Raw genomic sequence first — 21,889 nt, 5'->3', positions numbered from 1 at the left:
AAAATGATTCCAGGAATGAGTGGGTTAGCATATGATTAGCATTTGACAGCACTGGGCTACTCGCTGGAGTTTAGAAGGTCGAGGGGATGGACCTCATTGAAACTTACAGAATAATGACAGGCATAGATAGAGTGGATGTGGAGAGGATGTTTCCACTGGTGGGAGAGTCTTGGACCTGAGGTCATAGCCACAGAATTAAAGGGCCCCCTTTTAGAAAGGAGGTGAGGAAGAACTTCTTTAGTCAAAGGGTGGTGAATCTGTGGAACTCATTGCCACAGAGGGCTGTGGAGGCCAAGTCAGTGGATAGTTTTAAGGCAGAGATAGACAAATTCTTGATTAGAACGGGTGTCAAGGGTTATGGGGAGAAGGCAGGAAAATGGGATCAGGAGGCAAAGATCAGCCATGATTGAATGGTGGAGTTGACTCGATGGGCCGAATGGGCGACCGTGGTGATAAACAGTACTTTGTGTGGTAATGATGGCCGTTAATTAGGGTTGCCAACTGTCCCGTATTAGCCGGGACATCCCGTATATTGGGCTAAATTGGTTTGTCCCATAGTGCATCGCCCTTGTCCCGTATTTGGCTGCTACTACTCGGGTCGAGGAGACTGTCGGGTCGGAGCACCATGTGCAGCCCATGGAGTGCAGCAGCAGCAGCGCCTCACCCGTGGCCCCGTTGGTCGGCAGCCCAGCCAGCTGTCCGCCCTTCGGACCTTCGCTGTCCGCAGACACCACCACCCCTTCAAACCAACCACCACCAACCATTTGCTGTGCTATATTTCAAGCAACCACATTTTTCATTTATAAACCACATTAAGGGCATTCAAGGTCAGTAAAACCACACTCACACTTTAGTAGACATGTGTTCTGTGTTATTCTCAGCTCAGACTGAGAGACGTGATCCTCTCACTCCCCAACTTGCAGAGACTGACAGAGGCACTCAATACTTCTGGTTTTGTAGTCCCTCCGGAAGGGGTATGGCCTTCAGGACAGAGAATCTCAACATTTTTTAAACACTAATAACTCTTTTATTTTTCATTGATGGGAACAATCCTCTTGTCCTGCGCAACGGAGGGGGACTCTAAGTAAGATGGCCAAAAATCACAGCCGTAAGTGGCAGCGTTTTTTCCAAAATCAATATACAGAACAACAGGAAGTGGTCAAGATTAGACTTTTAGTAATATACTAGACCAAGTGCAGACCCGTTGGGTCTGTTTCCCCAACGGCGTTTTTTTTGGGGGGGGAGGGGGGGCTGCGGCATCAAACTCACATTAACTGCCCCCCAAACACACAGGTGGGGGGAGGGGGGATGTGAAGAGGGGAGGGAAGGGAGAGGAGGTGGAGGAAACGGGACAGATTTGGGAGGGAAAGGAGAGCGGGGTAGGGGGTGAGAGAGGGGGATGGGGAGAGAGATGTGGGGGAGGGGGAGGATGGGGAGGTAGGGGAGGAGGGAGGGAGGGGGAGAGGGGTGGGGAGAGAGAGGGGAAAGAGTGGGGAGGGAGAGAGGAGGGGGAAGGGGGAGAGGTGGAAGTGTGGGGAGGGAGGTGGAGAGGGGTAGGGGGAGTGATGGAAGAGGGACAGAGGGATAGGGGGAAGGGGGAGAGAGGGAAGGGGTGGGGTAGAGAGGAAGGGGGGGGGAGAGAGGGATGGGAGAGGGGTGAGGAGAGGGGGAGGAGAGAGTGGGAGAGAAGTGGAGGAGTGGGGAGGGAGGGAGGGGTAGAGGGGTAGCGGGAGTGGTAGAAGAGGGACGGGGAGTGGTTGGAAGAGGGACAGAGGGGTAGGGGTAAGGGGATGGTGGTAGAGAGGAAAGGGGGGTGGGGGAGAGAGGGAAGGGGGTGGGAGAGAGGGGTGAGGAGAGGGAAACATAGAAGCATAGAAATTAAGTGCAGGAGTAGGCCATTCGGCCCTTCGAGCCTGCACCACCATTCAATATGATCATGGCTGATCATCCAACTCAGTATCCTGTACCTGCCTTCTCTCCATTCCCCTGATCCCTTTAGCCACAAGGGCCACATCTAACTCCCTCTTAAATATAAACAATGAACTGGCCTCAACTACCTTCTGCGGCAGAGAGTTCCAGAGACTCACCACTATCTGTGTGAAAAATGTTTTCCTCATCTCTGTACTAAAGGATTTCCCCTTTATCCTTAAACTGTGACCCGCTTGTCCTGGACTTCCCCAACATCGGGAACAATCTCCCTGCATCAGACAAATGCAATCCAGGACTTTTCTCTTCACAAGCAAAGTCAGAATGACGGTTAGTGAAGAATTCGAACAATCGCGGAGCGTTCAGATGGTGCGCGCGCCTCCTGCACCAAAGCGGGGGGGGGGGGGGGGGAGCGTGTGTCGTCACACACAAAGATCTTGTAGCGGAGATCTCCGCTATAAGATCTTTGGTCACACACTATGCTCGCGCCTCCACAAACAGATGAGCGTCTTCTTGAATGGAGAGCGCGTGGCCGCCTCCACAAACAGTCACACGCACTGTGGACCTGCCCCCACTAAAAATATTTTGTGTGGAAGGGGAGGAGGAGGGTGGAGAGGGAGAGGGAGGGGGGGGAGGAGAGGATGGGAGAGAGAGGTGAAGGGGGGGGGGGGGGGGGTGGAGGGGTTGGAGCGGGCGTGCATGAGTCGAGAGAAGAGAGAAGGGCAGAGAGAGAGAGAGGCTGGTACAACAACAAAAAACCTGGATAAACTCAGCGGGTGCAGCAGCATCTATGGACCGAAGGAAAAGGGCAACGTTTTTGGCCGAAACCCTTCTTCCGGGTTTCGCTCCATAGATGCTGCCGCCCCCGCTGAGTTTATCCAACTTTTTTTATGTCTACCTTCGATTTTCCAGCATCTGTAGTTCCTTCTTAAAGACAGAGACTATGCACGGTAAGGGAATGAGGAGGGAGAGGGGGAAGAGTGTGGAGGGAGGGGGAGAGTGGGATGGGAGGGGGAGAGGGGTGGAGGGAGAGAGAAGTGGAAGAGTGGGAAGGGGGAGAGGGGTAGCAGGAGTGGTTGAAGAGGGACAGGGGGAGTGGTGGACCCCTAAAGAATTTTGTAAGTTTCTATAAGATACCCCCTCAATCTTCTAAAATCTAGCGGGTACAAATCGAGTCTGGGGCTGATTATATGGGTGAGATGCCAGTATTTTTTTTAATATTTGGTGGGGGGGGGGGGGGGAACGATTTGATTAAAAATGTGTACATAAACACGACGAAATGTAATCAGGAGTTTCTATAAGTTCCCCCCCCAATCTTCTAAAATCTAGCGAGTACAAGCCGAGTCTATCCAGTCTTTCTTCATATGAAAGTCCTGACATTCCAGTAAACAGTCTGGTGAACCTTCTCTGTACTCCCTCTATGGCAACAATGTATTTGATCATTGGGCATTGTGACATCTCACGATGGAACGTTCACCATGGGCTGGGTCTCCTGCAAAGGCATATGTAAATGGATCCATTCCGATTGGACATATGTGAACATTGGGCATTGTGACATCACACAATGGAACGTTCACCATTGGCTGGGGCTCCTGCAAAGGCATATGTAAATGAATCCATTCCGATTGGACATATGTGAACATCGGGCATTGTGACATCACACAATGGAACGTTCATCAGGGGCTGGGGCTGGTGCTGCTTCTATGGTTGCGATGCCAGTTTATTTTTGAAATATTGGGGGGTGGGGGGGGGGGGGGGTGAAGGATTTGATTAAAAACGTGTACTTAAACACGACGAAATGTAATGAGGAGCGGATACTTAGAAAGAAAAGTGAAATCTCTACTGAAATGGAAAAGATGTCGGCGATTCCGCGTCTGGTTTCGGAGTTGCAGGGAATCAAAGGAAGAAATGCGGCCGGAAGCCGTACATGTACACACACACACACACACAAACACACACACACACACACACACACACGCACACACACACACATCGCGAAGGTGGGGGCCAGGGCCAGCGGAGGAGCGCTGTCTGCACGATGAAGAGGAAGGTAAACGGCTGCCACAGAGCACGGTAAGTCCTATAGAGAGCGCGGGGATGGGGGGGGGAGAAGGGGAGAGAGAAGGAGAGAAGGGGAAAGAGGTGGAAGAGAAGGGGAAGAGAAGTGGAGAGATGGGGGGAGAAGGGGGAGGAAATGGGGGGAGAAGGGGGGAGAAAGGGGGGGAAGAAGGAGTGGAGACAGTTTTAAGAAGTTTAATAAAGTTAGTGGGCATTTTACCTTCCGGCGGATCTTCTCGGTCTGGAAAACTCCAATGAGCCAACCAAAATGGCCGATCAGCGGTCACCGGCCTTCGACTGCCTGTAAGTAAATAGCGACCACACTCCACTGGCTTCGACCAAACGGCAACCTATTTTTAGTCGAGGCCGGTTTTGATTTTGTTGAAATAATCGAAGGAACATAGAAGAACCCTCGACCAGGCAGAAACCACTTTCGACCATTAGGAGAGTGACCAAAACCACTGGGAACCTCACGGAAACCTTGGGTCGCGAGCAACGTCACCGAAGGTTTCTGTTCAGGTTGCCTGTGGGACAGGGGTTGTAAGTTGTAGCGAAGGTTGGAGGGAAGAATGATTGACAAAAATGATTCCAGGAATGAGTGGGTTAGCATATGATGAGCGTTTGACAGCACTGGGCTTCTACTCGCTGGAGTTTAGAAAGTTGAGGGGGGACCTCATTGAAACTTACAAAATAATGACAGGCATAGATAGAGTGGATGTGGAAAGGATGTTTCCACTGGTGGGAGAGTCTTGGATCTGAGGTCATATCCACAGAATTAAAGGGCCCCCTTTTAGAAAGGAGGTGAGGAAGAACTTCTTTAGTCAGAGGGTGGTGAATCTGTGGAACTCATTGCCACAGAGGGCTGTGGAGGCCAAGTCAGTGGATAGTTTTAAGGCAGAGATAGACAAATTCTTGATTAGAACGGGTGTCAAGGGTTATGGGGAGAAAGCAGGAAAATGGGATCAGGAGGCAGAGATCAGCCATGATTGAATGGTGGAGTTGACTCGATGGGCCGAATGGCCTAATATGCCTGTCCCACTTAGACAATTTCTCAACGGACTAAAAACCGGGTACTTGAACGTCGACTGTCAGAGTGGAACACACACACACATACACACACATCGGTTCCTTCACCAGCCTGTGTGAACTTTCTTAGATAGCACTCCCCCCGCTTGCCCTGTCTAAAAAAATCCCTCTGTGCAAAGCCAAGGTGATACAGACACACACCGCGATGAACAGGAAGGTTGGTGCTGTGAAAAGACAGCTAAAGCACAGTGTATGTTAAGTCCTTTAAAAGAGGGGGAGAGGGGGGAGAAGGGGGAAGAAGGAGTGGAGACAACGTTTAAGAAGCCAGAGATACCCGGCTGTGATGCTCGGCGGACATTAACATTACCGGCCGGTTATCCTTGGTTCTGAAAACTACTGCTTACTTTTTTTTCCCCAATGAGCCAATGAAATTCACCGGTCAGCACCGGCTACAACCTACGAGAACCTTCGACCTCCTGGCAACCCACTAGGGCCTCATGGCGACCCACCTACAGCTCGAGAATTCTCGCTACTCTCCATGGCGGCTTCATTCTAATCGCCGCTAATTTGTCAACACGTTGAAAATTTCACGGCGACCATAATGAGGCCGCGACTAGTTCCCAGAATGCGGGAACTCCTCACGACCATGAAGGCGACTCCCCCGCAACCACCCGCGAACATGTGGCGACCGCATAGTCTCCTGAAGTCGCCTAAAAAGTCGCCCAAGTGGGACAGGCCCCTAATTCTACTCCTTGTGAATTTGTGGGAGAGGGGTGGATAGGACTAAGGGAATGAACGTGATAGTGTGAGGTCAGGTCCGCCCTTCGGACCTTCGCTGTCCGCCGACTCCATCACCCCTCCTTCTCATGGCCGGTCATCGGTTCATGAGTTGGTTCGGGTGCTGGACTGCGCACAAGACCCAGCCGGTGGGCCAGCTGAGGAGATTTGGCCCGGGCGCCGGACTTTGCGCGCGATGTCACGCGGCCCAGGCCAAAACTCCTCAGCAGGTCCGCCGGCTGGGCTTTGTGCGCAGTCCAGCACCCGGGCCAACTCATGATTCACCCGGCCACTGAAAAAGGTTAACTTATAATTAAGTTAATTTCTTCCCCCTCTTTTTTTTCTTTTTTTTTTTTAACTTGTCGCTTTATTTTGCGACCCAATCCTGTGCTCTGTTCTCTTTTCTCTTTTCCCTCTGCCCACTGACAGCAACACTTTCCAACCACTTTAACTCTATTTTTGCCTTTTTAACAGATTCTTCCTTCGATTTTCTTTCCTTTGCCTCCATGTGCCCCCTGCTGGGCAATCTTCATATCCCAAACCTTTGGTTAGCTGATAACTTATTATTTTATATTCCCAGGATTCAAATTACACGTGTTTGTACGAGCGTTGCCTCGTCACTTATCCAGATTATTTTCCATAGCCGCGAGTCTCTCCTCTGCCCGACTACTTTGTGAACAACAAACTTTTTTAGTTTACAAAGCCAATCACCAACTACTTCAAGTAGCAAAATTTACGACAAACCATTTCTAGTTCGCTCTGTCCAATTTTTACAATAGCCCCGCATATCTCAACCTGACCGACCTCTTACCCCATCCCAAGTGCCTTAACACAGCTGAGTTCTTAACCAGTCCCAAGTGTCTCAACCCAGCAGACTCTGTAATCGAGACCCATGTATCTCAACCTGGCAGACTCTCTAATAAAAAATTTAAAAAACACTCAAATGGTCTTACCGTTGTCTGTATCTAAGAACCTCGGCGGGGAACCAGATCAACTTCTGACGAGGGACTACAGATGTTCCTGGGAGTTTCTACAAGAGTCGGTCTTAGAGTGGGGCTGATAGAGCTCAATTGTCTCCCTTCCAATCCCGGTAACATCTGCAACCTCTTGCACATTCAGCTGTTGACGGTTTCCAGAGAGTTCTGCCGACAAAACGGCAATGAAAAGGGTTAACATAATTAAACAAACAGGTTCACTTCTTAATAAACAGACAACTCACAAAGCGGTTTGGTGGACCAGTTCAAAACTTTACTAATTATCGGCCGATGTAAGTGGCAAGGAAACCCCAGCCAAGGGAGCAACACAGACCCTTGGCTGTTCTCTCTCCACTTCCATGAACACAGAATTACATGGTATTATGTACTGTTTTTTTGTCACCTAAGCACATTCCAAATACATTATGGTCAGAGGTACAGAGAATACACATTACTAGAGGATGCGCCTGTTTGTTTCGTCAATCATCAGTCACATCAAAGGCATCGGATATTGTTACAGTAACCCTTACTGGGATTAATCTGGGTTTACTCTATCGTCAAATGGTAGACGCATTGCAAAGTCGTTGGTCATCATCTCAATACACAGCTACCTGGGGGAAATCTGGAAAGCAACCACATTTTTTATTTTCAAACCACATTAAGGGCATTCAAGGTCAGTAAAACCACACTCATAGTTTAGTAGACATGTGTTCAGTGTTATTCTCAGCTCAGACTGAGAGACGTGACCCTCTTGCTCCCCAACTTGCAGAGACTGACTGAGACACTCAATACTTCCGGTTTTAGTCCCTCCGGAAGGGGCATGGCCTTCAGGAGAGAGAATCTCAACATTTTTTTAACTCCTTTATTTTTCATCGATGGGAAAAATCCTCTTGTCCTGCGCAACGGAGGGGGACTCTGAGTAAGATGGTCAAAAATCACAGCCGTAAGTGGCAGCATTTTTTTCTAAAATCAATATACAGAACAACAGGAATTGTTCAAGATTAGACTTTTAGTAATATATATATATATATATATATATATGTTAAATTTAATTTTGTGCACAGTGTGTGTTAAAGCAATACAAGGGAAGCTGCACAATACAATACAAGGGAAACTGCACAAGGGAGGGGGCTGGGGAGGAAGGATGGGGGGGGGGGAAATGGGCAGAAACAGGGGGAAAACATTTACAATGAAATTAACTAAAATATGTGAAGTGTTTATCACGCACTGTTCCCCTACAACACGGATTATACCAAAGATGATAGAGCGGATTACACTGCGAGAGGCATAACGGTAGTCGCGTTTTGCATTGAAAGATGGCGGCCGTGACGCTCCGTTACGTACTACATCTCAGTGCGTTGGATTACGTAGGAGTGGAGTGTCGTGCTCCAGTCCTTCTCTATGATCTTTGGTTTATCCTGTCGGCAGATTGTATGCGGGCAGCCATTGTGTCTAGTCTTGCTGCCAGCATTGAGTGAAACATTAAAGACTTCTGTTGTAAACTAAAGACTCTCGAGTTTTGTGCAGACCTAGAAAACGAACATGAAAGTTACCGACCGAATGGGAAGCTAAAATGAAACCTAAAATGAAAATGTCGCTGTGCGATTGTGTTAAAGGCACTCACATTCCAAACTCTGAAATTAAAGGTAAGTAATTACCCAGGTGTAATACATTATCAGCTGTTGCTTCCAGCTACACATTAACTTCTTCAAACTGCCAGCTCAAAAGTCCATAAGATCATAAATTCTAGGTGCAGAATTTGGCCATTTGGCCCATCAAGACTACTCCGCCATTCAATCATGGCAGATCTATCTTTCCCTCTCAACCCCATCATGGAATTCTCTGCCTCAGAAGGCAGTGGAGGCCAGTTCTCTGGATACTTTCAAGGGAGTTAGATAGAGCTCTTAGAGATGGCGGAGTCAAGAGGTGTGGGGAGAGGGCAGGAACAAGGTACTGATTGTGGCTGATCAGTCATGATCATGTGAATGGCAGTGCTGGCTCGAAGGGGCCGAATGGCCTACTCCTGCACCTATTGTCTATTGTCAATCTCCTATCTTAACCCCTGACACCTTTACTAACTAAGACCCTGCAAATCACCACTTTCAAAATCCACAGTGATCCTTGCTAATCTCACCCCAATGCCACCATATCTCATGTCTTCATTAAATCTCTGCCTCAAATTTACTTAAGAACTGAATCCTCTTAGATAGAGAACTACAAAGATGCACCTCATCACACAATCGCAATCATCACAGACCCACCACATGTTTCACGCAAAGGGTGGTGGGTGTATGGAACGAGCTGCCAGATGAGGTAGTTGAGGCAGGGACTATCCCAATATTTAAGAAACAGTTAGACAAGTACAAGGATACCGCTCAGTCCGCAAGAACCTACCTGAACTCCCGGTGGCTCAGCACTTCAACTCCCCCTCCCATTCCCAATCTGACCTCTCTGTCCTGGGTCTCCTCCATTGCCAGAGTGAGCAACACCGGAAATTGGAGGAACAGCACCTCATATTCCGCCTGGGTACCCTGCGGCCGGCGGGCATGAACATTGAATTCTCCCAATTTTGCTAGCCCTTGCTGTCTCCTCCTCTTCCTTAACCCTCGAGCTGTCTCCTCCCATCCCCCCGCCCTCGGGCTCCTCCTCCTCCCCTTTTTCATTCCTTCTCCCCCCCCACCCCCTATCAGTCTGAAGAAGGGTTTCGGCCCGAAACGTCACCTATTTCCTTCGCTCCATAGATGCTGCTGCACCCGCTGAGTTTCTCCAGCATTTTTGTGTACCTACAAGGATAGGACAGGTTTGGAGGGATATGGACCAAACGTGGGCAGGTGGGACATTGTTGGCCGGTGTGGGCAAGTTGGGCCGAAGGACCTGTTTCCACACCGTATCACTCTGTGACTCGATGACTCTCTATCTTGGTTAGTACGTGTGCCAGGGTTTATGTGGAGAAGGCAGGAGAATGAGGTTAGGAGGGAGAGAAAGATCAGCCATGATAGAATGGCTGTAGATTAACCATATTAGCCTGCCTTTATTATATCCATCACCACACATATTATGCATGTTGCACATTCCATATATAGTCCAGTCCGGATCTTCATCCCCACCCCGGTCTATTGATAACAGACTTGATGCTCACTATGGAGACGCTAGCATGTAATGTTTCCTCCGCTTATGTTACAATAAAGGACTATGAGTTGTTAATCCTGCATATGGGTCTCATTACACAACAATGACGGATGGACTTGATGGGCCGAATGGCCTAATTCTTCTCCTAGAACTTTGGAATTTATGAACATCTCTCACTGAGATTTTGAGATTAATAAACGAATAAAACAAATAAAATGTCTGAAAGATAGAAAATAGGTCCATTGGTTTGGTACAAGTGTAAATTGTCCCTAGTGTAGGATAGTGGTAGTGTGCAGGGATCGCTGGTCGGTGCAGACTCGGTGGGCGAAGGGCCTGTTTCCGCGCTGTATGTCTAAATAAAATTGAACTAAAGTAAATTATGTTACCAATTTTATTGCATGAAATGGGCACTGCACTTGGTCCCAACATCGTTTCGCTGAACACCTCCGCTCAGTCTGCATAAACCTACATGATCTCCCGGTTGCTAAACACTTTAACACCACCTCCTATTCCCACACTGATCTTTCTGTCCTGGGCCTCCTCCATTGTGAGGCCCAGCGTAAATTAGAGGAACAGCACCTCATATTTTGCTTGGGCAGCTTCCACCCCAGTGGTATGAATATCGACTTCTCTAACTTCAAGTAACACTTGCCTTCCCTCTCTCTCCAACCCTCCCCCTTCCCAGTTCTCTGACCAGTCTGACTTTCCCCCTGATTATAGACACAAAATTCTGGAGTAACTCAGCGGGACAGGCAGCATCTCTGGAGAGAAGGAATGGGTGAGGTTTCGGGTCGAGGTCCTTCTTCTATTAAACACATCAAATAAGCAGTGAATAACAGTATTACTACGATTGCACTTTATCTGTTTATCTCTTGTGTGTGTATATGGTCTATGGTTTATAGACACACTGAGCTTTATCTCCTGTTCTGTATTATGTTTACATATTCTGTTGTGCTGCAGCAAGCAAGAATTTCATTGTCCTATCTGGGACACATAACTCTTGACTCTTGACCCTTCAGACCGGTCCCCCTGATTACATTTTATCTCTGTTTGCTTTGGTGTCAACTTCCCCTTGCTAACAATGATCTGTTCGACATATTCCTTGATCTTTGTGCCCCTTTGGTGTCTCATTTTCACACCGCACCCTTCCATATTTCTGTGTCTCCCCCTCCCCTGACTCTCAGTCTGAAGAAGCGTCTCGCCTGCCTAAATGTTTCTTAAACGTTGGGATTGTCCCTGCCTCAACTACCTCCTCTGGCAGCTTGTTCCATACACCCACCACCCTTGAGTGAGAAAGTTACCCCTCAGATTCCCATTAAATCTTTTTCCCTTCACCTTAAATCTATGTCCTCTGGTCCTCGATTCACCTACCCTGGGCAAGAGACTCTGTGCATCTACCTAATCTAGTCCTCTCATGATTTTGTATACCTCTATAAGATCACCCCTCATCCTCCTGTGCTCTAAGGAATAGAGTCCCAGCCTACTTAACTTCTCCCTGTACCTCAGAACTGCGTGGGTGCGTGCGTGCGTGCGTGTGTGTGTGTGCGTGCGTGCGTGCGTGTGTGTGCGTTCCACTCTGACAGTCGCTGTTCCAGTTGCCGGTTTATCTGGCGACTGCCGGCAACTTGACAGTCGCTGGCAGTCCGCTGAAAAATCGCCTAAGTGGGACAGGCTAGCTAAGTTAAATTTAGTTTAGTTTGATTTAGATATACAGTGTGGAAACAGGCCCTTCAGCCCACCGAGTCATTCTTATTTGTCTTTTCATCTCTGGCCTTTGTCCAACCAATACTCCCCACACAGTTCCTTCCCACACAGTCGGAGGAAGGGTCCTGATCCTAAACATCACCGATCCGTGTTCTCCACAGATGCTGACTGACCCGCTGAGTCTTCTTTTGTTGAGCTGAAGTCCCGTGCTCCAGAAATATCTCGGAAGGAACTGCAGATGCTGGTTTCAACCGAAGATAGACACAAAAAGGAACGGGTGGAGGTTTCGGGTCGAGCCCGAGACCCCTTTCTGTCTTGGGCCCCCTCCACTGTCAGAGTGAGGCCCAGCGCAAATTGGAGGAACTGCAACTCATATTTTGCTTGAGCAGCTTACACCCCAGTGGTATGAACATTGACTTCTCTAACTTCAAGTAACCCTTGCTTTCCCTCTCTCTCCATCCCCTCCCCCTTCCCAGTTCTCTCACCAGTCTTACTGTCTCTGACTACATTTTATCTCTGTACTGCCCACTCCCCTGACATCAGTCTGAAGAAGGGTCTCGATCCGAAAAAAGTCACCCATCCCTTCTCTCCAGAGATGCTGCCTGTCCCGCTGAGTTACTCCAGCGTTTTGTGTCGATCGCCAGATATGTCTCCTCCTCTGGTTCCACACCGCCACCTAATGAACAATGTGGGAGTTACCGTTCACAAACAAGGTGATGAATTCAAACTGGAGAGATGGGAGAATGCAGATGTTGGAACCTCACACAAACAAGCCACTGGAGGGCATAACAGGTCAGGTGGACTCTGCAGAGGGAAATTGACAGATGATGTTTCGTATCAGACCCTTCTTCAGGCTGGACAGGTACATGGATAGATTGATTTGTTTAGTTTAGTTCAGAGATACAGCGCGGAAACAGGCCCTTCAGACCAGCGATCCCCGCACATTAACACTATCTTACACCCACTAGGGACAATTTTTAATTAACTAAGCCCAGAAATGGGATTGGTCTGATTCCCTGTCATATAGGGTCTTGCCACACCTCACACTTGCCCAATTACTCAGATTTCCCCCTCTCTCTCTCCACCAGGGAGACGAGCTCTGTTTTTCAAACAGGTCAGAGTCTTTTGTTTCAAATTTGTTTTAAACTATACCAACTGTTGGCTGCAAAATGTTCTTGGAGCAAAAGTGAGCAGCCTCGATTCTTACGGGGTAGTTAAGGTACAGTGCTTCGAAAGCCACCTTTGAACTATCTTTTATTGGACTTCATCCAGCACTAAATAAAATGCCCTTCATCCCATAGCTGCATTCTGCTGCCGGCTTGATTGTAATCATCTATAATCTTTCCACTGACTGGATAACTCGCAACAACAACAAAAAGAATGTCACCGTACCTCGGTACAGATGCTAATAATAACCGAATAATATACTAAACAAAAACAAAATAAAGATGGTTAGTAGATCTGCTGCTTAACGGAGAGCTGGAGTCCCAGATTGGAACCGGACCATGGGTACTGTCTGTGTGGAGTTTGAACGTTCTCCCTGTGATCGCATGGGATTCCACCAGGTGTTCCGAATTTCTCCCACATCACAAAGACCTGCAGGTTTGTAGGTTGATTGAAGTTGATAAAATTGTCCCAAGTGTGCAGGGAGTGGATGAGATAGTGGGATAACATGGAACTGGCGTGAACCTGTGATTGATGGCCAGCATGGACACAGTGGGCCGAAGGGCCTGTTTCCATGCTCTATGTCTATTTCTAAACTAGATGTTTGGAAACTTTTTAGAGGCGCAAACCATCACAAAACCAAGCACCGATTTCAAGTAGGTTCTTTGAAAATGCCTAGACAATTGAATAGTGCAAAAAAAAGGTGTCTGTGGAGGTAAATGTGATACTGGCGTCTATTGCATGAGGCTTAGACTTTGATGCACATAACAGCAATAAATCTAAACCTATCAGCCAAAGCACCTGGGTGGCACAGTGGTGCAGTGGTAGAGTTGCTGCCTTACAGCGCTTGCAGCGCCAGAGACCCAGGTTCGATCCCGACTACGGGTGCTGTCTGTACGGAGTTTGTACCTTCTCCTTATGACTGCATGGCTTTTCTCCAAGATCTTCGGTTTCCTCCCACACTCCAAAGACGTACAGGTTTGGAGACGCAAAATGCAGGAGTAACTCAGCCGGACAGGCAGCATCTCTGGAGAGACGGAATGGGTGACATTTTGGGTCGAGACACTTCTTCAGTCTGATCCACCGGGTGGCGCCATTGAGTGTGGCAGCCTCGTCCAGCAGCTGTCCGTCCTTTCACCCTTTTTGTTATTTTTAGTCTGTCTAAAATTACGTTTTAAAGGTTTTTTAGTCTTTTTTATGTGGGGGGTGGGGGGGGGGATATAGGGAGAGGCCGATTCCCAGTCATATACCTGGACGGAGATGCGTCTTTACTCCGAGTCGCATCTTCGCCCCCCCCCCAACCCCCGTGGCCTAACGACTGGATTGGCACGGTCTTTCCTGCCGGAGACCGGCCAGAGCTTCAGCAACAGCACAGCACTGGATTACCATCGCGGAGCGGGACGATGCCTTGCCGAGGATCACCGCGTTGAGAGCTCTGCAGTTTTGGGCCTGCTGATTAACACCATGGAGCTGTGGTCTGCGGCGCTGACTTTAACGTCGCGGAGTCCTGGGATCCTTTGCCGGGGGTTGCCAGTGTTGGATCTCCATCCAGCTCGCCCTGTGGACTTCGGAAGCCGCTGTCTCCGGTTGGAAGCGTCCGATTCAGAAACTCCAAGTCGTGAGTGTGTTCTGATCCATTCCGATATCGGAGTTCCGATCATCCCGGCGAGTGGGCCTGAAACATCGGGCTGCCGCAGCGGCGACTGCGGAGGGTTCAAATGCCCCGACCACGGGTGAACATGAGGAAGTGGACTGAACTTTATTGCCTTCCCTCACAGTGGGAAACGTTGATTCCGCTGTGTGGGGATGTTCATGTTAAATTCTATCGTGTATTGTGTTCTTTTTATTCGTATGGCTGTATGGTAACTCAAATCTCACTAAATCAATTGGTGCATGTGACAATAAATGTAACTTGAACTTGACCCGAAACGTCACCCATTCCTTCTCTCCAGAGATACTGCCTGTCCTGCTGAGTTGCACCTTCGATTTAAACCAGCATCTGCATATTTTTCCTACACAGGTTTGTAGGTTAATTGGCTTGGTATAAATGTAAATTGTCCCTAGTGTGTGTAGGATAGTGTAGGATCGCTGGTCGGCCTGGACCCGGTGGGCCGAAGGGCCTGTTTCCATGCTGTATCTCTAAACTAATCTAAACTAAACCACAGGCTTACGTCAGTTTGAGCTGCTATCAGCTATGCCGCATTGCCACTACAGGCTGCATGAACGGAGCTGGAAGTTTGATTTTCCTAATTTCATCCTCAATTGCTTATGAAAGTTCCTCTGACAAATCTTTATTCTGAAGCTTAACATTATTCAGACACTAAATGATGTCTGCAATGGTTTTAATGATACAATTTTAAAGCAATATTTCCTCCTCCTTGTTCAGATAGGGGTGTGCTGTTTGATCAAAGCGTACCTACTCTGACTTGTCCATTATCCCATTGCTGCTCTGAATTAAATCTGCTGCCCATGGAAATGGTTGGCTTAGAAATTGAAACAGCTACGGAATAAAAAATCTAATCTGTAAATAGGCTCTATGAAACAAAAGAGACAGATGATTGAAAGCGCACACCACCAGATTCACTTACGGGACGACAGATGGCACAATGGGCTAAGTGTTCGGCTGGCGACCGGAAGGTAGCCGGTTCGAATCCCGCTTGGAGTGCATACTGTCGTTGTGTCCTTGGGCAAGACACTTCACCCACCTTTGCCTGTGTGTGAATGTGTGTGAGTGATTGGTGGTGGTCGGAGGGGCCGTAGGCGCAGATTGGCAGCCACGCTTCCGTCAGTCTGCCCCAGGGCAGCTGTGGCTACAGAAGTAGCTTACCACCACCGAGTGTGACTGAGGAGTGAATGAATAATGCGATGTAAAGCGCCTTGAGTATTAGAAAGGCGCTATATAAATCCCATCCATTATTATTATTATTAGATTCAGGAACAGCTTCTTCCCCTCTGTTATCAGGCTTCTGAATGGTCCTTCCATAATCTAGGGTACCCACCGATTCTCCTCTACCCCATTGTGGACATTGGACTTTGTCTATGGAACTGATGCGCTGCAATGCTGAGAACTATATTCTGCACTCTGTAGCTTCTTCTTTGCTCCACCTATTGCACTGGAGTTTGAACTGATTGTATTTAGAAACATAGAAAATAGTTGCAGGAGTCGGCCATTCAGCCCTTCGAGCCAGCACCGCCACTCAATATGATCGTGGCTGATCATCCAAAATCAGTACCCCGTTCCTGCTTTTTTCCTGATATCCCTTGATTCCTTTAGCCCTGAGGAAAATCTAAAAGGCCTGTCCCACTTAGGCGATTTCTTAGGCGACTACAGGCGACTACAGGCGACTAGGCTGTCGCCACATGGTCGCCGGGGTGTAGCCTCTATGGTTGTGAGTCGTCTCCTCAGTCGTCCAAAGAATCGTAGCGTCTTTCTGGTCGCCGCTGGATTGTGAAATGTTCAAAACTTTTCGGCGACAGTCAGCGGCAGTGGGTTTGACGCCAATGAGCGTAGCTTGACTTCTCCTGACGTAGGTGCTGTCGTGCTTGTCGCCAGGTTAACGTAGGTTTTTGCTAGGTGACGTTGGTTGTCGCCTGTGCTGACCGGATTTTTGGAAGAAATACAGTGAAACTCTAGACCAGAGTGTTGTTACCATCCCACTCCACACCATCACTGTAGATGAAGCATACAACCGTTTCTGCAGCGCCATCTATAAAGCCGCCCACAAAACAACTCCAAGAGGCTACCGTCCCCTCTACGTCCCATGCCTGGATGGAGAATGCGCTGCCCTCCTACAAACCTACAAAACATCAGGGGACCCTGAGATAGGAGAACATCTCATTGAATCACTATCTTCAGCTCGGCAAAGGAAATGGGAGGAGACAGTAACAGAGCTAAACTTCACCCACTCTAGCAGAAAATGCTGGAGCCTCATCTGCCGCCTAGGAGCTGCACAGAAACCCCCTACCCAAAGCCGACCTTCTGTCACACCCAACCAGGTTGCATCCCACCTACTGAATATTGCAAAAGCATCCCAAGACAAGTAAGTAAGTCCACCAGAAGAGCTGTCGCAACAGAGCTAAGGACACTTCGACGAACACCTGGAAAGGAAAGAAACCCTGAGCCCTTCGAGGTGGCTGAACTGGAGAAGATCCTGCAGGGCCTGAAATGTGGAAAGGCAGCAGGTTATGATAACATCTCTCCAGAGTTCATGAAACACCTGGGCCCCGAGCTCTAACCTGGCTGACCCAACTCTACACTAGGGCCATACAGACTAACTCCATCCCAAAGATATGGCGGACAGCAAAAGTCATTGCTATACCAAAACCTGGCAAAGACGAAAAACTACCAGCAAGCTACCGCCCAATCTCTCTACTCTGCGTCCCACTCAAAATCTTAGAACGCCTTATACTACAACGTATATCTCCAGGAGTAGAAGAGATTCTCAGTGTGGATCAGGCAGGTTTCCGCAAGGACCGCAGCACAGGAGAACAAGTTCTGGCCCTAACCACCTGCATTGAAAACGGCTTCGAGAACAAACTGAAGACCGGGGCAGTGTTCCTTGATCTCACCGCAGCCTATGACACTGTGTGGCACAAAGGCCTCCTCCTAAAACTCACCAAAGCACTCCCTGCCTGGGCATCAGAAACCATCAAATCTCTGCTCTCCAACCGCAGGTTCAGAGTTCACCTTGGTCAGAACAAGAGTGCATGGAGAATGCAGAAGAATGGGCTCCCGCAAGGGTCAGTTTTAGCCCCAACCTTGTTCAACCTTTACACAAATGACCTACCCACCACCAAATCCCGCAAATTCATCTATGCAGATGACATCTGTTTGGCCTTCCAAGCACCAGATTTTGGTACATTGGAACAGGTGCTCAATGAAGACCTTGCTAAACTGGACGAGTACTGCAAAACATGGCACCTAAAACCAAGCCCAGCAAAAACGGTCTCCAGTGTGTTCCACCTCCATAATGCAGAAGCCACAAGAGAACCAAACATCTATCTGAGCAGGACCAAACTGAAGTATGTCCCCACTCCAACCTACCTCAGAGTGACCCTTGACAGGACCCTATCCTTCAGGGAACATCTCAAAAGAACAGCAGCTAAGGTGAAGTCCAGAAACAATCTCCTCAGTAAGCTTGCTGGTTCAAAGTGGGGGGCAGCAGCCCCCACACTGCGCATTTCAGCACTAGCCCTTGCATTTTCTTCAGCCGAATATTGTGCCCCTGTTTGGTCCAGGTCATCCCACACACACCATGTGGACACCCAATTGAACTCAACAATGAGGATTATCACAGGAACAATCCGCTCAACACCACTCCCCTGGCTCCCTGTCCTATCCAACATAGCCCCTCCACACATCCGGCGAGTAGTCCTCACTCAAAGGATGCTCCAAAAGACCAAAAACTCCCCTCACCTGCCAATTCACATGGACATCTTCAACCCACCCACTGCTCGACTTCCATCTAGACGACCAATTTGGAAGAACCCACCACCAGCTGATTTCACCATCCAATCAGCTTGGTAAAAGGAATGGGAGTCCAAGGACGTCCCAAATAAACATCTGGTGTCAGACCCCACCCTGGCACCAATCTCCCAAGGAGGCAGTGGACGACGCTGAATAGATTCAGGACTGGACATGGCCCCTGCTTGGCCAGCCTTCACAAATGGGGCAGCAGTCTAACCCCACGGTGTGCTTGTGGAGAGCAGCAAACAATGCAACACATCATTGAAGCATGCCCTCAACAAAGACTCAAAGGAGGACTTGTCACCCTTCATACAGCAGATCAAGAGGCAACTGCTTGGCTAAAGGACTTTGCATTCGCTAAATAAATCACAATGAATGGCGGTGCTGGCTCCAAGGGCCAAATGGCCTCCTCCTGCACCTATTTTCTTTGATGAGCATTTGAAGGCACTGGGCCTATACTCGCTGGAGTTTAGAAATATGAGCGGGGACCTCATTGAAACTTAGCAAATAGTGAAAGGCTTGGATAGAGTGAATGTGGAAAGTATGTTTCCACTAGTGGGAGAGTCTAGGACCAGAGGACACAGCTTCAGAATAAAAGGACGTACCTTTAGGAAGGAGATGAGGGTGAATTTCATTAGTGGTGAATCTGTGGACGCAATCATTGCCGCAAACGGCTGTGGAGGCCAAGTCACTGGATAATTTTAAGGCGGAGAATGACAAGTCAATACAATACAATACGGTTTTATTCGTCACATTGCACATAAAGTGCAAGTGAAATGAATTTGCCAGCAGCGGTACATTGATAAAGAAGGCACAAAATTTGGCCAATCCTCCTCCATTTCCCCCGTGCTCGGGACCACAACGCACCGCAGCCGTCGCTGCGGGCGTCTAGACGTTCAGACAAGGTAAGTCCAGGCAAGTCCAGAGTCGGCTCTTCCCCACCAGAGACCGCGGCTTCAAGATGGTTTAAGCCGCATGCCGGCGGTCGAAGATTTAATGTTCCCGCCGCGCCGCAGCCAGAAGCACCGCAGACCGCAGGGCCGGCGGTCAAAGCTCCCCTCCAGGGGTGATGGTAAGTCCCTGGCGCGCCCGCGGTAGAAGTAGGCCGCGGGTCAGCATTCGGAGCTTCTTCCCCCGGGTCCCCCCACGAGGGATCCCAGGCTGCGGACGCCGCGCCAGCTGGAGCTCTGCAGATCGCAGCCTCCCTGATTAGTACAGGTATCAGGGGTTATGGGGAGAAGGCAAGAGAATAGGGTTGAGAGGGAAAGGTAGATCAGCCATGATTGAAGGACGGAGTACACTTGATGGGCCGAATGGCCAATTCTGCTCGTAGAACGTAAGACCATACGCTTCGATCAAGTCACCCTCAGCCTCTGACATTCCAGAGAAAACAACTTATGAGCATGAACATTCCACATTGTATCTCTACACCAAGTCTACACCAACATGGCTGAAGCTTACAAAGCCATCCCCCTCCCATCCACCTCCCCCACCTTGGTCAGTCTGATCACGTCTCATTGTTCCTGCTCCCTAAGTACTCCCCACTCATCAGACGGGTTAAACCAACTGTGAGGACAGTTAAAGTCTGGTCAGAGGAAGCGGACTTCACACTTCAGCAGTGTTTTGGAAACACTGACTGGAAGGCGTTTGCAGCCCAGGCCACCCTTGACTCCCACACGGACATTGATTCCTACACATCCTCTGTTCTGGACTTTATAAACTCCACCATCAATAGTGTCACCTCCCTCAAACAGGTGACCATATTCCCGAATCAGAAGCCATGGATGAACAGCGAGGTCAGGCTACTGCTGAAAGCACGGGACACCGCTTTCAGGTCAGGCGATGCTCGAGCCTACAGTTCAGCCAGGGCTAACCTGAAGAGGGGCATCAAGAAGGCCAAGCACTGCCATAAGCTCAGGATTGAGGAGCACTTCAACAACAACTCCGACCCCCGACGCATGTGGCAAGGCATCCAGGCCATCACGGACTACAGACCCTCCAACACCACCCCCACATCCAGCGACGCCTCCTTCCTTGAGGAGCTTAACCACTTCTATGGCCGCTTCGACAGGGACAATCTAGAGACAGCCATCAAGGCTGTGCTACCTGCCGATCACCAATCCCTCACACTCACCCCCTACGACGTATTCGTGGCACTGAGTAGGACTAATGCACGTAAAGCTGCTGGCCCTGACGGCATCCCCGGGCGCGTGCTCAGGGCCTGTGCTGCGCAGCTGACAGACGTCTGGACTGACATCTTCAACCTGTCACTTGCCCAAGCAGTTGTCCCCACGTGCCTTAAATCCACCTCCATCGTGCCAGTGCCAAAACACTCCACTGCGGCAAGCCTCAACGACTTCCGCCCAGTTGCACTTACCCCCATCATCACCAAGTGCTTCGAGAGGCTGGTCCTGGCACACCTCAAAAGCTGCCTACCCCCCACACTGGATCCCTATCAGTTTGCCTACCGCAAGAACAGGAGTACGGAGGATGCCATCTCAACGGCACTTCACTCCGCCCTCTCCCACCTCGACAACAGAGACACTTACGTAAGAATGCTGTTCATCGATTACAGCTCAGCATTCAACACCATTATACCATCAAAACTGATCACCAAACTCGGTAACCTGGGCATCGACCCCTCCCTCTGCAACTGGATACTGGACTTTCTAACCAACAGACCCCAGTCTGTTAGGTTAGACAAGCACACCTCTTCAACCCTCACCCTGAACACCGGCGTTCCACAGGGCTGTGTGCTGAGCCCCCTCCTCTACTCCCTCTTACCTATGACTGCACACCTGTACATGGTACTAACACCATCATCAAGTATGCAGATGATACAACGGTGATTGGCCTCATCAGCAACAACGATGAGTCGGCCTACAGGGAGGAGGTCCAGCACTTAGCAGCATGGTGCGCTGACAACAACCTGGCCCTTAACTCCAAGAAGACCAAGGAGCTCATTGTAGACTTCAGGAAGTCCAGGGGCGGCACGCACACCCCCATCCACATTAACGGGACGGAGGTGGAACGTGTTTCTAGCTTCAGGTTCCTGGGAGTCAACATCTCCGATGACCTCTCTTGGACCCACAATACCTCAACTCTGATCAAGAAGGCTCACCAGCGTCTCTTCTTCCTGAGGAGACTGAAGAAGGTCCATCTGTCTCCTCAGATCCTGGTGAACTTCTACCGCTGCACCATCGAGAGCATCCTTACCAACTGCATCACAGTATGGTATGGCAACTGCTCTGTCTCCGACCGGAAGGCATTGCAGAGGGTGGTGAAAATTGCCCAACGCATCACCGGTTCCTCGCTCCCCTCCATTGAGTCTGTCCAAAGCAAGCGTTATCTGCGGAGGGCGCTCAGCATCGCCAAGGACTGCTCTCACCCCAACCATGGACTGTTTACCCTCCTACCATCCGGGAGGCGCTACAGGTCTCTCCGTTGCCGAACCAGCAGGTCCAGGAACAGCTTCTTCCCGGCGGCTGTCACTCTACTCAACAACGTACCTCGGTGACTGCCAATCACCCCCCCACCCCCCGGACACTTATTATCACTTATTATTATTTATTTAAATCATTTGCTATGTCGCTCTTCCAGGGAGATGCTAAATGCATTTCGTTGTCTCTGTACTGTACACTGACAATGACAATTAAAATTGAAT

Source organism: Amblyraja radiata, chromosome 7 (genome assembly GCF_010909765.2).
Source record: "Amblyraja radiata isolate CabotCenter1 chromosome 7, sAmbRad1.1.pri, whole genome shotgun sequence".
Classification (NCBI taxonomy): Eukaryota; Metazoa; Chordata; class Chondrichthyes; order Rajiformes; family Rajidae; genus Amblyraja; species Amblyraja radiata.
This window is presented reverse-complemented; position numbering follows the sequence as displayed.